This window comes from Hyperolius riggenbachi, chromosome 11, assembly GCF_040937935.1.
Source record: "Hyperolius riggenbachi isolate aHypRig1 chromosome 11, aHypRig1.pri, whole genome shotgun sequence".
In the NCBI taxonomy this organism is placed as follows: Eukaryota; Metazoa; Chordata; class Amphibia; order Anura; family Hyperoliidae; genus Hyperolius; species Hyperolius riggenbachi.
In genome coordinates this window covers 24,447,266-24,464,816 of record NC_090656.1, presented here as the reverse complement: position 1 = coordinate 24,464,816, position 17,551 = coordinate 24,447,266, and the positions used below count along the sequence as shown (strand labels likewise).

At 46.0% G+C, this 17,551-nt stretch overlaps 1 protein-coding gene and 1 long non-coding RNA gene across 2 annotated transcripts in view; one reads left to right on the top strand and one right to left on the bottom strand.

The window, feature by feature from the left end:
• Positions 1-17,551, top strand: part of URI1 (URI1 prefoldin like chaperone) — a 178,994-nt gene that overhangs the window by 108,621 nt on the left and 52,822 nt on the right. The gene's annotated exons all lie outside the window — the stretch shown is intronic.
• LOC137538755 (uncharacterized) overlaps positions 1,821-17,551 on the bottom strand; it is a 353,414-nt gene continuing 337,683 nt past the window's right edge. The window contains exon 3 of the long non-coding RNA XR_011024881.1: positions 1,821-3,715. This is a non-coding gene — a long non-coding RNA (uncharacterized lncRNA). The remainder of the gene's footprint in view (positions 3,716-17,551) is intronic.

Sequence of the window (17,551 nt, the reverse complement as noted above, 5' to 3'; positions counted from 1 at the left end):
TCAAGGTATTCAGAGAGGAGCATAGTGAGTCCGTGGCAGATTTCATTTTTTTTTGTTGCAAGTTAGAAGAAATGGAAACTTTTTTTTTTTTCTTTTTTTTGTCAGAAAGTGTCATTTTCCGCTAACTTGTGACAAAAAATAAAATCTTCTATGAACTCACCATGCCTCTCACTGAATACTTTGGGATGTCTTCTTTCCAAAATGGGGTCATTTGGGGGGTATTTGTACTATCCTGGAATTTTAGCCCCTCATGAAACCTGACAGGTGCGCAGAAAAGTCAGAGATGCTTGAAAATGGGAAAATTCACTTTTGGCACCATAGTTTGTAAACGCTATAACTTTTACCCAAACCAATAAATATACACTGAATGGGTTTTTTTTTATCAAAAACATGTTTGTCCACATTTTTTGCGCTGCATGTATACAGAAATTTTACTTTATTTGAAAAATGTCAGCACAGAAAGTTAAAAAAATCATTTTTTTGCCAAAATTCATGTCTTTTTTGATGAATATAATAAAAAGTAAAACTCGCAGGAGCAATCAAATAGCATCAAAAGAAAGCTGTATTAGTGACAAGAAAAGGAGGTAAAATTCATTTAGGTGGTAGGTTGTATGACCGAGCATTAAACCGTGAAAGCTGCAGTGGTCTGAATGGAGAAAAAGGCTCTGGTCCTTAAGGGGCGAAAAGACTGTGGTCCTGAAGTGGTTAATGTTTTATCTCATTTGAATGATGCAGTTTTTCACACAGTCTTTCACTGTCCCAGAAGCTTAAATGTGTCAGCTATTGACATGTTTGAATCTAGTCCTTGCTCTCAGAAGCTGTTCTCGTCATGCTCAAATTTTATGGCTGTAAGGACTGGGACCCACTAGCCGCTTTTTCTAAGCGCTAGTGATTTGTAAAGCTCTTGCTAATGCAATGCTATGGGGGATTTTTATAAAATCACATCCCTCTAGTGGGATCGCACCCCTAGCCTTACATTAGCAAGAGCTTTTCAAATCACAAGCGGTTAGAAAAGTGCTGCTACTGGGTTGGTTCCAGGCCTAATTTCTTATCAGTGAACATTACGCTATAATAATCTGACTAGGTCCTGATTGGAGAGAAACGGTCACTTGCATACCTGAATGTTTAACTCTTTAAGGCAGAGAAAGAAGAAAAGGAACGCTCTCTCTGCCACCCCCCTCCCCCCACCGCACTGTAGACCCCGAGTTTAGCAATGAGATTTGTTGCTAATTCGGAAGTAAACACGGGATAGGAATTCCCTGTTTAAAGAGGAACTCCAGTGAAAATAATGTAATAAAAAAGTGCTTCATTTTTACAATAATTATGGATAAATGATTTAGTCAGTGTTTGCCCATTGTAAAATCTTTTAAATCCCTGATTTACATTCTGACATTTATTACATGGTGACATTTTTACTGCTGGCAGGTGATGTAGCTGCTGCTTGCTGTTTTGGCAGTTGGAAACCGCTGTAAACAGCAATTTCCCACAATGCAACAAGGTTCACAGACAGGAAACTGCCAGGAGTACCACGGTCCTCAGAGTTTCTTGTGGGAGGGGTTTCACCACCATATCAGTCATACAGCGCCCCCTGATGATCTGTTTGTGAAAAGGAATAGATTTCTCATGTAAAATGGGGTATCAGCTACTGATTGGGATAAAGTTCAATTCCTGGTCAGAGTTTCTCTTTAAAACGCCCGCCAGGGGCATTCCTACAAGGTTTCCCGAGCTGCCATTGGGCAGCTCCCTCCCCCTGCTTCCCCCCCCCCCCCCCCCGCCTCCCTGCAAGCTGGATGAGACACAGTCTCTTCTTGCAGCCTCGTGACCCAGGAGTCATGAAAGTGGGCCATTGTGGCCCACAGGAGCGGCGTTTTTTGCGGCTACCTGATCCGCTCAGCCCTGCGAATCAGCCTACTTTTTTTTTTGTTGTTGTTTTTTTGAACCCACCTCGGGCTCTCTTTAAGGTATTTGTATGTTTTTAAGGTGTGGGAAGAATTGTACCCAGGGTAAGCCCCTTTGCTAACACAGGAAGAACGTTTAAACTCCACACAGCAGCAATCTATTACTATTATTTATTGAATTTATAAAGCACCAACATATTACGCAGCGCTGAACATTAATTTAGGTAAACTATGTACCTAACCGTCCAATATGCAGTTCCAGGCTGGTAAAACTTCTGTTTCTTGAATATGAGAGGTGAGATTCAGGTTGTTACAAAGCATACTTTTGTATATGATGGAGAAAAGAATAAGTAGCTTAAAGAGGAACTCCAGTGAAAATAATGTAGTAAAAAAGTGCTTCATTTTTTACCATAATTCTGTATAAATGATTTAGTCAGTGTTTGCCCATTGTAAAATATTTCCTCTCCCAGATTCACGTTCTGACATTTATTACATGGTGACATTTTTACTGCTGGCAGGTGATGTAGCTGCTGCTAGCTGTTTTGGCTGTTAGAGACAGCTGTAAACAGCTAATTCCTGTCTGTGAACCTTGTTACATTGTAACAAACTGCCAAAAGTACAGCGGTCCCAGAGCTTCTTGTGGGAGGGGTTTCAGCGCAAAATCAGTCATACAGCGCCCCCTGATGGTCTGTTTGAAAAGCAATATATTTCTCATGTAAAAGGGGGTATCAGCTACTGATTGGGATAAAGTTCAATTCTTGGTTGGAGTTTCTCTTTAAACAAACATACTGAGCTTTTAGAGTCTGTTTTCACTAGATGAAATCGGCATGCTATTTTTTAGATACAAATTTAGTATTTTCATACATGTATATGCATTTTTAGGTACAAAATTCCAAATCTTTTTATGACCATCTTGATCCAGGAAGGAAGTCCCATTTATTGATTGCTCATGCAAAAAAACACACAAAAAAGCAAATGTGAAAACAGCGTGCGGTGTACGAGAACCTGTAGCACTGCCGACCATTTTTTTTTGTTGTTTTTCTGGATGCAAATTTTGCATCAAATGGAACCAGGCCCATAGGAAATCTTTACTGTGCGAATTTGTGTGCCTTTAAAACGCACAAATTGGCACCTAGTGGAAATGGACAATAAGTTGTAGCTAAATTGTCAGTGGTTGCTGTGGTATTGTTTGTGTGTCTTTTTTGTTGTTTTGTTTTTAAAATTTTATAAATGAGGTGCTATAGCACCCCTAGTACAGCAGGTGGTGCTGTTGTACTTAATGGTTTTCTTACATAGCGATGCTTGCCACCTAGAGTTTAGTTTTAGGTATTGCAGCTTATCAGCATCACCTGCATCAACAAATGGCAAGGTTACTGTCAGCCCCTTTCCTTTGTTAAGGCGCTCCCTACAGCTCGGTGGAATGTACTGCAGTTGATCAGTCCCAAGTTTGTCATTTATATAGTTTGCTGACACGTTCCATTGGGATAGAAGTTAGCCTCCACGCACAGTCAGATCTGGCTCCAGCTGTTCAGGCCACTCCAGATATAAGAGAGGGAACATTAGTAAGGCACGTTTATTATTAAGGAACAATGCAGAGGGAAGCTGATGGACGGAATTGCCTTTCTTGAACAGCCAAGGCCTTGATATCTGGAATGGTGCGTCTGTCGGGCATCTGTTCTCATTTCCTGCGAGATCCTTGCTCTGCAGGGCTTGATAGAGCTTCATGCTGCTGTATAGGGGCTTCCCTCCAGTCTTGTAAAGTCCTAAATCACCAGCCAAAGCTCCTGTACTGGCCAGAATGGGGACAGTCGCTGCATCTGTTAAAGAGGAACTCCAGTGAAAATAATGAAATAAGTGCTTAATTTTTACAATAATTATGTATAAATTATCTAGTCAGTGTTTGCCCATTGTAAAATATTTCCTCTCCCTGATTTACAGTCTGTAATTTATCACATGGTGACATTTTTACTGCTGGCTGGTGATGTCAGTGGAAGGAGATGCTGCTTTCTTTTTTGGCAGTTGGAAACAGCTGTTATTTCCCACAATGCAACAAGGCTCCCACAGTGTGATGTCAGCACCATGGTCCTGACATCACACTGTGGGAGGGGTTTCACCACAATATCAGTCATACAGCGCCCCCTGATGATCCGTTTGAGAAAAGGAATAGATTTCTCATGGGAAAGGGGGTATCCGCTACTGATTGGGAGGAAGTTCAATTCTTGGTAACTGTTTCTCTTTAAAGCCACACTGATCGGTTGCATGAAATCTAAAATATCTGGACTGCAGGGAAACCTGGATAGATAATTTGTAATCAAACCATGCTCTCTTCTATCATTTGTGTAACTTTGTGATGACAGTGATATCCTCATTGCCAAAACATTCCAAGTAGCCAGCAGAGGGCTGTGTGACCCGTGAGGCCTAAGCAGCTCTCTAATAACTGGGCTTTGCTTACAGTGGACCTGAACTCTTGCACAGGACAGAAGGAAAACTGAGAGTAATGCACCCTATATGTATATAGAGAGTTTAGCCTGTCTAATTCCACCTCATTTGTGTCTAATCACACGTTGTTATCTGATCTCTCCCCTGTGTCACCTGACTGCCTATGGCAGAGATGGCAGATAAGCTAACTTGAAAGCACTGAATGTTAACAATATGTCTGCTTCCGTGAATCAGGAAGTACAAATCCTAAGAAATCTGCGCTGTTTCTATCAGCTGTAACAAATACGTGTTTTTTTGTTTAAAGGTTATTATGCTGTTGCTTATCTTTTACAGCAGAGAGGAAGTTCTGAGTTCAGGCCCGCTTTAACGATTGGGGAAGGAGGTGGGTCAGAGGGTAGGCATTTGAGCCAAATGGTGGGAAGAAATTAGAGTAATGGGGGTACCATGGGCTACCACATCAGCTACTTAGTGACGTATGACTGGAACACGTTAACCCTTTTGGGACCGGACCCCTCTGGACCTTTAAAAAGAACCTGAACTGAAAATTTAAAGTCAAAATAACCAACCTGTGTAGTCTACTCATCAATCTCTTTCCCCTCTCCTGCGTCCTGTTTGTCCACTGTGATCAATGGAATTCTCCGTCCTCCATTTTGAAAATGCCCATAACAGCTTCCTGGTCAGCACACTGTTAAACTGTGATATCACCCACTTGTGTCATAGGGAAACATGGACATTACCTTGCACATTCAGTTGTCCTTTCAGTTATAACTGACAGCAACTGATATATTCAATATACAAAGTTAATGTCTCGCACGCACTAAAGGATTCCACTTAGAGGAACTCCAGTGAAAATAATGTAATAAAGTGCTTCATTTTTACAATAATTATGTATAATTTAGTTGATGTTTGCTCATTGTAAAATCTTTCGTCTCCCTGATTTACATTTTGACATTTATCACATGGTGACAATTTTACTGCTGGCAGGTGACGTCAGTGGAAGGAGATGCTGCTTGCTTTTTTGGCAGTTATTTCCCACAATGCAACAAGGCTCCCACAGTGAGATGTCAGCACCATGGTCCTGACATCACACTGTGGGAGGGGTTTCACCACAATATCAGCCATACAGAGCCCCCTGATGATCCGTTTGTGAAAAAGTAAAGATTTCTCATGGGAAAGGGGGAATCAGCTACTGATTGGGATGAAGTTCAATTCTTGGTCGCAGTTTCTCTTTAAGTTCATACAGGGAGTGCTGAAGCTGTAAAAGGGAATGACGGCCCTTGTTGAAGGGATATGCATATGAAGAAGCTAGCACATCCAAGAATTATCTTTATTAGCTTGCAAATAAGCCCACGTTTCAGAGCCACCCAGAGCCCCTTTATCAAGGCACACATTGCTCTAGGCAACAATCTGCTGCTTCAGGGTAAACCTAAAAGGTTAGGTGGGGAGTCTCTGCTCCTCTTCACACTCACAAATGTGATGTGCATCCAGCAGGCGGTTACAGCCAGAGCAGGTTCTCCCATGAGGCAAGGTGAAGCATTTGCATCAGACGCAGAGGTTACAGGGGCAGCATGTTTGTACTGTGTGTTTACACTAAGGGCTCGTTCCCACCTAGTGCGTTTTGCATGTTTTTGAGCACCGCCGATTTAAAAAAAAAAAATGCCCTAAAATCGCTAGTGCAATGAATCCTTATGGGATACTTCATATCTGAGCATTTCGTCAGCTTTCCACTCAGCAAAGCGCTTCATGCACCATTTTTAGGGCAATTTTGCTGCAATGGAAGGTATAGGAAAAGCGCAAAACGCTCACAAAATTGGTTTGTGCGGCGATTGCGGTTGCACTTTTTAAGAATAAATACATTGTATTCTTTTCCGAGTCCAATTGTTCACTTTCAGGAAGTAAAAAAACAAACCGCTCTGCAAAAGCGCTTTACAAAAAAAAAAATTATATTTCAAGTTGTTGCATATGTTCCCTTGCTAACTGAAGCAGAGTAAATTGTCAGTTGTACAATCATTCCTAATCGGTATGGGGACGGGAGCATCCTCATAAGTTTGCCTCAGGCAGCAAAAAGTCTAGGACCGGCCCTGGCTGCAGCTGAGAGCAGCAGACAGATTGTTGCCTAGAGCAACGTGTGCCTTGATAAAGGGGCCCTGTGTAGCTCCAAAACGCTGGCTTATTTGCAAGCTAACAATAAAGATAATTCTTGGAATTGCTAGCTTCTTCATATGCATAGGAGTAACTGATATATAACTGACAGAAATTGATATATTTCAGTTCTGACAAAATCTTGTCAGAACTGAAAAGAATCACTGTAAGAAGGAAATGGTGAGTTTCTGAGAGGACCTGACAATGAGGTAACTATATAATATTCATGTGCAGGTACATCAGGTGTTTATCTTACTAATATTATAAATGTGAAAGTTTGGATGTTTGTTACTCAATCACGCAGCAATGGCTGATCGGATGTGAATGAAATTTGGCACACACATAGTACATTACCTAGAATAGTATATAGGATACATTTTATCCCTATAACCAAAAATTGGGCGGAGACAAATACAAATTTCACTGGGAACATGCAAATTGCAGCCATTCTTACACTGTTAATGGTAGGGTTCTCAAACTCTGTACAGTTGGTCACTGGGTGACTGGGATTAATAATCAGAAAAGTGGGTGGAGCCTATAAAAGCCAATCCAAAATCACCTGTTGATTTTCAAGGGGAATATTTAATTGCTGCCATTCTTGCACTGTTAATGGCACAAGCCTCAAACCTGGTACAGTTGGTCATTGGGTGACTGGGGGTTCACACTCAGAACAAGGGGTGGAGCCACAAACAGCCAATCAGATTTGTCTCATTTCAATGCAAATTATTGATGCCAAAGACCGCAAAGCTCACAAACTAGGTCATTGAGTAATGTGTGTTAGGGTTAGAAAAAGTGGGTGGAGCCAACACTAGCCAAATACATACCCGGGCAACGCCGGGCCATGCAGAAGCTCTGCTGTCACCGAGACAGCAGAGCAAGCAGGTGCAGCAACGGAACAGCAGGAGAACGTTGAAGACAGCGTGAGCGTGCGGTGGTGAATAGTTGGAATCTCTGTCCCATCAGAGCTGCACAGTCACCAGCGAGACGTAGATTCCAACTAAGTTGGTCCAGAAACGGTTAAAGGAATACTGTAGGGGGGTCGGGGGGAAATGAGTTGAACTTACCCGGGGCTTCTAAAGGTCTCCCGCAGACATCCTGTGCCTGCGCAGCCGCTCACCGATGCTCCGGCCCCGCCTCCGGTTCATTTCTGGAATTTCAGATTTTCAAGTCTGAAAACCACTGCGCCTGCGTTGCCGTGTCCTCGCTCCCACTTTTGTCACCAGGAGCGTATTGCGCAGGCACAGACCATACTGGGACTGCGCAGTACACTCCTGGTGACACCAGCGGGAGCGAGGACACGGCAACGCAGGCGCAGTGGTTTTCAGACTTGAAAGTCTGAAATTCCAGAAGTGAACCGGAGGCGGGGCCGGAGCATCGGTGAGCGGCTGCGCCAACACAGGATGTCTGTGGGGGACCGTTAGAAGCCCCAGGTAAGTTCAACTCATTTTCCCCCGACCCCCCTACAGTATTCCTTTAAAGCAAAAAAAGAGAGAGAAATTTAGATACTTCAGAGGCTTTCCCCGCCCCCCTCTGCTTTGCTGTTCTAGCGCTGGAACCCGCCAAAGCTCGCAGCCCCGCTCCTGTAAGAGGGCGATTGCAGCCACGCTGTGCAGACGCAGGACGGGTTGCGCATGCACAGTAGCGCAGAGCTGCCACTCGGACTTGCTAAAAAAAAAGCCAAGCCCATTCTGCCCCATGCTATTGCACATGATCAAGCCAGAGTGTTCTCCCCAGGTTCTTTTAGCCGGGAGGTCCACTCGGCTAGTTTCAGTGAGCACCCGGCTGTAATCGCTCACCTCCTTCTATGCTGTAAGCAGAGTTGCGCACAGAAGCACCGGCCCTGCATTCTCTCATCTTGTCCCACCCTGCTACTTTTTCATGCCACCCAGCTGGAAAAAATTTCTGGGGAGAACACTGAAGCCCTTGGCATCGGCTTCGGGGGGTCCCAGCGTGCAACAGCGAGGGGAACGAGGACAGCCTCTAGATTATTCGGAGGCTAACCTCTACTTAGGCGAGTCCCAAGTTTCCTTTAGGTGCATAAACTTTTTTTTTTTTTTTTTATGTAATAAACGTATAAAAAAAACCCCCAAACATATCTTTTAAATCCTCTTTACAAACTAGCTTCTAAGCTTCTATAATTTGCATAGTGGCCCTTCAGCGCCATCCTCTAGGCAGCGCGCCGCGGGAAGGGGAGATAGGTGGTTTCGGGCAGGCGTGCGAGCTAATTGAAGGCGTTCTCCGTAATCCGTGTCGAGCGCTCCTTGGACGCTTAGCTAAACCTTCCCGCTCTAATATCCACTCTCCGAGCTTGTAAGAATTCCCAGCTGTGCCGAACACTTGTGGTTTGATCTGAAGAAGTCACAGATGACTCTTAAATGGCTTTCAGCTCCGGATCGCAGAGAGATAACAATACCAGCTAGCAGATTTTTTTTCTTTCCTCTTTTTTTTGGTTGCGTTCTGCTAATTAGCCGGCACCATAGCTCTGGAACGCACCTCATTTGTCACCGACGCCGCGACAACTCCCGGGCGCTTAACCCCTACTCGCTGAACGCTTTCCTGACTGCCTGTTCCACCCCGGCCAGGCAGAGGTTAACAACTACAATTCTCGCCAGCTGACAGCTGCGGCGTGTGGCCACAACTCTGCATTTTTAATAACCTCCCATTTCAGAGGAGGCCAAGGCTTCCGCTGCTTAAGTATTGATATTTTTTTGCGAGATCTAAACAGAGAAAAGGAGGAGGGTGGGGGCTGTCATGAAAAGGGAGGGGGGGGGGGGTAAACTTTATAAATGACTACAGCTTCTAATTTTATTGATCATCAGACAATGCCGCAGGAAGCGCCCATCTCATCGGGCATGCATGTATAATAAATGTCACAAGGTCATTGTCTGGCTGTTGGGATGCGAGCGTGCGCTATCTTTAAAATGACAAACGCACGGTTGAATTATGGCGAACTGTAAAAGCAGCGTGAAAGGCTGACAAATGGGACGTCGCTTTAGTAAAGTCTTTAACCCGCTGGAGGCCATTAAAGGGTCCCATAAAGTGTTACCTGTAGCTATCCTGTGCAGTTGTCTTTTCTGACAAGGTAGTGTAGTGTTTATAGGTAGAGTAAGTGTGCCCCAGTATACATATATGATTTTTGGGAGGTGAAGAGATGGGCAAGTCTTGGTTTATATTGGAGTCAGTGCAGTGTGCGCATGGATTGGCCAGTCCCCTTCGCTCTTGTAGAGGTAAGAGTGCGCTGCTGCCGTATATGAAGGTGTGTCTCTGTTTCCAGGTACAGAGGGTTCAGTGACTTGCTTCCACCCTGCCTCAGCCCACAGATCGCACCAGTAGTTCACCTTTAATGAAGAGACCACAAAGGGAAGCATGTTAGAAGGGAAAGGGGGGGGGGGGGATATAGCCACCAGTCCTGTTTCCACCTACCAGCTGATATAGCCACCAGTCCTGCATGCCACCCACCAGCTGGCATAGCCACGAGTCCTGCACGCCACCCACCAGCTGGCACAGCCACCAGTCCTGCACGCCACCTACCGGCTTGTATAGCCACCAGTCCTGCATGCCACCAACCGTCTGGTAAAGCCACCAGTCCTGCATGCCACCCACTGGCTGGTAAAGTCACCAGTCCTGCATGCCACCTACTGGCCGGTATAGCCACTAGTCCTGCTAGCCACCCACCGGCTGAGATAGCCACCAGTCCTGCATGCCACCTACTGGCCGGTATAGCCACTAGTCCTGCTAGCCACCCACCGGCTGAGATAGCCACCAGTCCTGCACGCCACACCGGCTGGTATAGCCACCAGTCCTGCATGCCACCCACTGGCTGGGATAGCCCCCAGTCCTGCATGCCACCCACCATCTGGTAAAGCCACCAGTCCTGCATGCCACCTACCGGCTGGGATAGCCCCCAGTCCTGCATGCCACCCACTGGCTGGGATAGCCCCCAGTCCTGCATGCCACCCACCGTCTGGTAAAGCCACCAGTCCTGCATGCCACCCATCGGCTGGGATAGCCCTTAGTCCTGCATGCCACCCACCGGCTGGGATAGCCACCAGTCCTGCATGCCACCCACCGGCTGGGATAGCCCCCAGTCCTGCAAGCCACCCACCGGCTGGGATAGCCCCCAGTCCTGCAAGCCACCCACCAGCTGGCCTAGCCACCAGTCCTGCAAGCCACCCACCGGCTGGCCTAGCCACCAGTCCTGCAAGCCACCCACCGGCTGGGATAGCCCCCAGTCCTGCATGCCACCTACTGGCTGGGATAGCCCTTAGTCCTGCATGCCACCCACCGGCTGGGATAGCCCCCAGTCCTGCATGCCACCCACCGGCTGGGATAGCCCCCACTCCTGCATGCCACCCACTAGCTGGCATAGCCACCAGTCCTGCATGCCACCTACCGGCTGGGATAGCCCCCAGTCCTGCATGCCACCTACTGGCTGGGATAGCCCTTAGTCCTGCATGCCACCCACCGGCTGGGATAGCCCCCAGTCCTGCATGCCACCCACTGGCTGGGATAGCCCCCACTCCTGCATGCCACCCACTAGCTGGCATAGCCACCAGTCCTGCATGCCACCCACCGGCTGGGATAGCCCCCACTCCTGCATGCCACCTACTGGCTGGGATAGCCCCCAGTCCAGGGTTGTATACCAGTCATAAAATATTTTCTACTTTTGTTAGTAAATTGGTGGAAGTTCTTGGCATGTACACAAATAAGTTTTCCCGCTCTTCAGGGCTCGTTTCCACTGTACTTGGCATGCGTCTTGCGAGATGCGATGCCGGCGCAGTTGTGACATGTCTCGCAGTGGAATCCCTCTAGCTGCGCTATGCATGGCTATGGGATTCGGACCAGTGGCTGGGCATCTGATTTTTTTCCCCGCCCACGAATTCACATGAATTTGAGCCGACAGTCATGGGGAACCCTATGTTTTAGGAGATGGATGCCAAGTTGGAATGGTCTTAAAGAGGAACTGTAATGACAAAACGGCCCCTGGGGTGTACTCACCTCGGGTAGGGGAAGCCTCAGGATCCTAATGAGGCTTCCCACGCCGTCCTGCGTCCCTCGGGGGTCTCGCTGTAGCCCTCCGTACAGCGGTGACGCAATATTTACCTTCCTGGCTCCTGCGCAGGCGCTCTGATGGCTGTCGGCGCCGAAGTAGGCGGAAATACCCGATCGCCGTCGAGTCTGCTCTACTGCGCAGGCGCAAGTTTCCGGCGCCTGCGCAGTAGAGCGGACCCGACGGAGATCGGGTATTTCCGTGCCGAAAGTCGCCACAGCGCCCCCGCTGCAGCCAGCAAAGGTAAATATTGAACTGACAGTCGGCACAGTCGCCGGCTGTTCGGAGGGCTGCGGCGAGACCCCCGTGGGACAGAGGACGGCGTGGGAAGCCTCATTAGGATCCCGAGGCTTCCCCCACCCGAGGTGAGTACCCCCCAGGGGATGTTTTTCATGTTACAGAGTCTCTTTAAAGTTTCTATTGATATGTTTTACAAGTTTCAAGGTATTGTAGATTGTAGGTGGAATATCGATGATTCGTTAATCATCCTTGATTGTTTATGGTGTCTGCATAAGTGGCCCCAAACGTTGCCAGTCCCCTCTTCAGCCATTCAGTTTGATACAACTGCAGTTGCACATCTCCTGCATCCAAGCGCGCCCCCCCCCCCCCTCCCTTTCACCCCTAGACACTGTTTTTTTTTTTTTTTTTAATATAATTTTTATTTATACTCAACAAGTGAAAATTAACAAACATTTTCATAAGGACTCTACATTGTTGCTGAGCAACTGTTTTCCAATAATAACCTCTTCAATGCTAATACAAAGTGTTCATTGAAATACAGAAGCATGAGCAGTCTCACATATACCTTTTATAGTTTACATATAAAGGTATAATCTTACTCCTTTGTGAGTGAAAACTTAACAGAGGAGAGAAGAGAAGCAAAAAGAAAAGAACTAAAAAGAAGAAAAAGCAAGAAAAGAGAAGTGAGCAACATTGCGTGTAACTATTAAGTGCACACGTATATCTGGGAGTTCCTTCATATCACGTGACTGTCTGTTCCGTCATTTCTCTAAGTAACATCCCTCTTAGTCCGGGTCTTCCGAATTCACAATCTGTTTATATGTATCTGTATCCTGCAATAGGATCCATGGAAACCATACTTTCCTATACTTTTCCCCTCTATGTCTACCCGTCATGATAATTTCTTCTGCTTCATGCAATTTATTTATTCTCTGGAACCATTCTTTAATAGAGGGGGGGGGAGGGGGGGCTGGTCATTCTCCAGTATCGTGGGATTAGGCTTTTTGCTGCATTTTAGTAGAAAAGGCATGATAGAGGCCTTATAGCTTTTCAAGGGTATTGGGGCCAGGTGGAATAGAATTTGCCATATATCTAATTCCAATGTCACCCCCGTGATTTCTTTGATTATTGCAATGACCTTTTCCCAAAAGGAGGAGAGTACAGGGCACTCCCAAAAAAGATGGAGAATAGTTCCCATGGCCCCACATTCTCTGCAACATTTGTTATCCGTCCCATAAATCCTAGCTAGGAAGATTGGGGTTCTTTACCATCGTATCATTAACTTATAACAGCCCTCCTGTATATGGGTACTGATAGAAGACGTGTGGGACTCGCTTAAGATTCTGGACCATTGTGCTTCCGAGAGTGCATGGCCCGTTTCCCTTTCCCACTCCCTCAAATATAGTGGTTTACTCTTATTTAGTTTCATCAACAAAGTTTTGTAAATCCAAGAAATCGCATGGGGAAGTTTCTCTTCCTGGACCAATGGCGTCTCCCACTCTGTCATGTCAATAATTGCCCTTATATTCCCTCTAGAGCTTAGCCAGTGCGAAATTTGGCTTAGTCTCCAAGCATCAAAGGGAAAGGGGCCATGCTCCTTCCTCAATTCGGTCATTGTTTTTAATTTAGTCCCATTAAGGAAATGTCCTAACATTGTTTTATCACCCTTCCACTTCCCAAAATACCCCTTCTCCAATCCTGGAAGAAAATGCGTAAAGCCCTCCAATGGGGTTAGAGGTGAGGGCTCACGCGTCCAATTTGAATTTTTCCTAGTCTCATCCCACTGTCGAAGTGTGTACTTTACCCATGGAGGGGTCCCGTCTGAGAGGCCACGATATTCCGGCCCTTCCCAAACTGTGCCCGCTAAGTTCCTTCCCGCCAACATCTTCTCCAATTTAACCCAACCTTTGTGCGTCCCGTTATGTTGCCAATCTAGAATTCTATTGAGAGCAACCATTTTATGGTATGTCTTAAGATCTGGTACCCCTAGACTCCCCCCCCTTCTTTTGATCTGATCGTTCTTTTATATGCCAGCCTGGGGCTTTTTCCCCTCCAGAGGACTTTTATCAATAGGGACCTAATTTTCCCAAAATATGTTCTGGGCAGGGAGATTGGGATCATAGACATCGGGAGGAGTAATCTAGGGAGAACATTCACCAGCCCCTGGACACTGATTGACCAATAATAATTAAAGCCTGGTACACACATGCAATTTTGGTAGGCCAATAACCAGCCAATTTTACCACCTTCATATAGTATGAGGGTCAACAGATTTGAAATACTATGAGTTTGTATAGGTAAACTCTCATACTAAATGTGGTAAATACAATCATAACAATAATACAATGACATTTGTAAAGCCCTTTTCTCCCATAGGACTCAAAGCACATAGTGATGTCTCAGATCAAGACAAGGTTGCAGGCTGGACTGTGTTACAGAGGGAATAGTCAGGTGTTCATAAATGCCAGACTGAAGAGGTGGGTTTTCAGTTTGGACTTAAATGCTTCCAGGGTAGAGCTGTCCTGAGTGGGTATGGTGAGGAGTTGCAAAGTGTAGGGCAGTGATCTGCAAACTTGGCTCTCCAGCTGTTGAGGAACTACAAGTCCCACAATGCATTTTCCTTTATGAAACATGACTGTGGCTGTCAGACTCCTGCAATGCATTGTAGGACTTGTAGTTCCTTAACAGCTGGAGAGCCAAGTTTGCAGATCACTGGTGTAGGGGCAGCATGACAGAAGGCTGTGTCTCCAAAGGTTTTGAGTTGGACTCGAGTGACCAAGGTATTGCATCCTTTTGATCGAAGATTGTGGGGGGTGTGATGCAGTTGCAACAAGTCCTTCAGGTATCCAGGGCCCAGATTGTGCAAGGATTTGAATGTCAATAAGCCAGTCTTAAACCGAATTCTCCATTTTATCGGTAGCCAGTGGAATGAGCAAAGGGTTAGTGTTATGTGGCAATGGCGTCGTTGGTCAGTGAAGTTGGTCAGTGATTAGTCAATTGGAATTAAAGGCTTATACCAGGCTTTACTGCAGACCAAGCTGTGAGGGTAAAGTGTGGTACACACTTTTAATTAGGATTGGCCAATCACTGTCCAATTTTACCACCTCCATGTAGTCTGAGGTTTAAACTACACAATCTGCTCATAGTATTCAATGTCTGCTGACCCTCCCACTACATGAAGGTGATAAAATGGGTCAACTATTGGCCAATCATAATTCGACGTGTGTACCAGACTTAACTTGTGGACTACTGCATTGCTGAGGGGAGTTAGCTGAGCAGCCATTGGAAGCTTTGAAACAAGTAAAGAACAGGGCCTGTACCCCTGAAAGCAAAAGCTGAATGTTTAGTTATTTCAGAAAGGGCATTTCTAATCTACAGTATACAGTATAGTCCCGGCTAACCAGAATTCAGGCATCCAGCAGTCTCAAGTAGCCAACGTGCCTGGGTCAGAGAATGGGGGCGGACCTTTCTGCAGCTGAAGCAACTTACCGAACCTCCAAACACCATCTTCTACACTTCCTGCAGCTGCCAGCGGCTCTCTTGTGTGTATGTACAGCTCCCAGCGTGTCACCTGACCCTCATCGAGTCACATGCACACTTCGTGAGCCCCTGGGAGCTGCAAGAAAAGTTGACGCCTGAAGGTTTGGTAAGTCTCTTCTGCTGTGCAAAGCTCTGCAAGGAGGGAGGTTAATATTATTTTTGTGACTGTTGCTTCTCATGCAACCGGCAAGAACACACATCCGCCATCAGGCAATCCCCGCCTGTTGCCGGATAACAGGGATTCTACTGTATGATCATTGGTTTCTATCCTCTAAAACAGGATTCACATGTATGATGGGTAGTAGTTCTTCTGTGTGTAGCACACACCCTTCTTTATTTTGATGGGGAGAGACCTACAGAAGATTAATTAGGACAGAGTTATGGATGTGACCATTAGAGATGGCCCATGGCTGCATGCAAATTTTATCCATATTGTATGCAGGTTGGAGTTAGACCACTTCAATGCACTACTGGCTTAGACCAGGTCGGTTTCACTTTTTCCTCCTCGGTAATGGCGAGTTTTCCTCGGGTTTCCAGCACCGGCTTGCATACTACTACTAATAATAATACTCCAAACATTTGTATAGCGCTTTTCTCCTGTTGGACTCAAAGCGCTCAAAAGCTGCAGCCACTGGGACGTGCTCAAGAGGCCACCCTGCAGTGTTAGGGAGTCTTGCCTTGAATTCCTTACTGAATAAGTACTGACCCCTAGCCAGGATTCAAACCCTGGTCTCCCATGTTAAAGAGACTCCGTAACAAAAATTGCATCCTGTTTTTTATCATACTACAAGCTCAAAAATCTATTCTAATGTGTTCTGGCTTACTGCAGCACTTTATACTATCACTGTCTCTGTAATAAATCAATGTATCTTTCCGCTGTCAGACTTGTCAGCCTGTGTCTGGAAGGCTGCCAGGTTCTTCAGTGTTGTGGTTCTGCTATGAACTCCCCCTTCCAGGCCCCTCTATGCACCCTGCCTGTGTGTTATTTAGGATTAGAGCAGCTTCTCTCTTCTCTCTTATATTTTACAAGCTGGATAAATCGTCCTCTGAGCTGGCTGGGCTTTCACATAGTGAGGAATTACAGACAAGGGCAAAGCTGTTTGCAGGAAGAAACGAGCAGCCTGAAACTTCAGTGCATGAGAACAGGGGGAACGAAACACACAAATGATCTCTTGAGATTCAAAAGGAAGGGTGTATACAGCCTGCTTGTGTATGGATGTATTTTCTATGTGTGGACATACTGTACATCAACCTACTTCCTGTTTTGGTGGCCATTTTGTTTGTTTATAAACAAACTTTTTAAAACTGTTTTTAACCACTTTTAATGCGGCGAGGAGCGGCGAAATTGTGACAGAGGGTAATAGGAGATGTCCCCTAATGCACTGGTATGTTTACTTTTGTGCGATTTTAACAATACAGATTCTCTTTAAAGGCAGTGTCCTTAACCGGTAAACTAGACAAATAAGACAAGACAAATAACATTTATATCGTGCTTTTCTCCTGGCAGACTCAAAGCTATCCAGCCACTAGTTCCACTTCAGTAAGTACTGTATTTTTTGGACTATAAGACTCACTTTTTCTCCCCCAAAAGTGGGGAAGAAAGTCACTGCGTCTTATAGTCCAAATGCAGGGAGTTCCTGACTTGTGAACGCCGGCCAATACCAACCTCCAACCCGCTGCAATGTCAGGGACTCCCTGTACTGTGCAAAAGGTGGATCAGCGCAACACCAGGCCGCACCCGAATGGCCTCCATCAGAGATGCGCTGAGCCCCCCCAGGAACTACAAACGCACCTTGAACCCAAACAGAAGCTCTGCATATACACCAAAAGCATGGCTGTTAAGTGGGAGCAGCTGACCAAAAACGAATTACATTAGTACATAGCAAGGAAATGAGCAGCGCTACTTAAAAACAGACTAGTGCCCACCTGCAAAAGAGTGCAAGCCCCACCTGTGGTGACCTGTCTACCACTAGAGGAGGATGTTGGTTTCCATTAACAGCTTGCATGCAACCTATTAAGTACTCGTCCCTCCCACTGCGAAGAAGTCAATCCTCCATGGGAGGGGCCTAACACTAACTAAATCCTAACCTATGTATATGCATAGCCTGGGTGTGCTACCAAATAAAATTGAAAAATCGAAAATTGCGCAAAAGGTGGATCAGCGCAACACCAGGCAGCCTCCAAATGGCCTCCAATCAGAGATGCGCTGAGCCCCCCCAGGAACTACTACAGTACTCCCTGT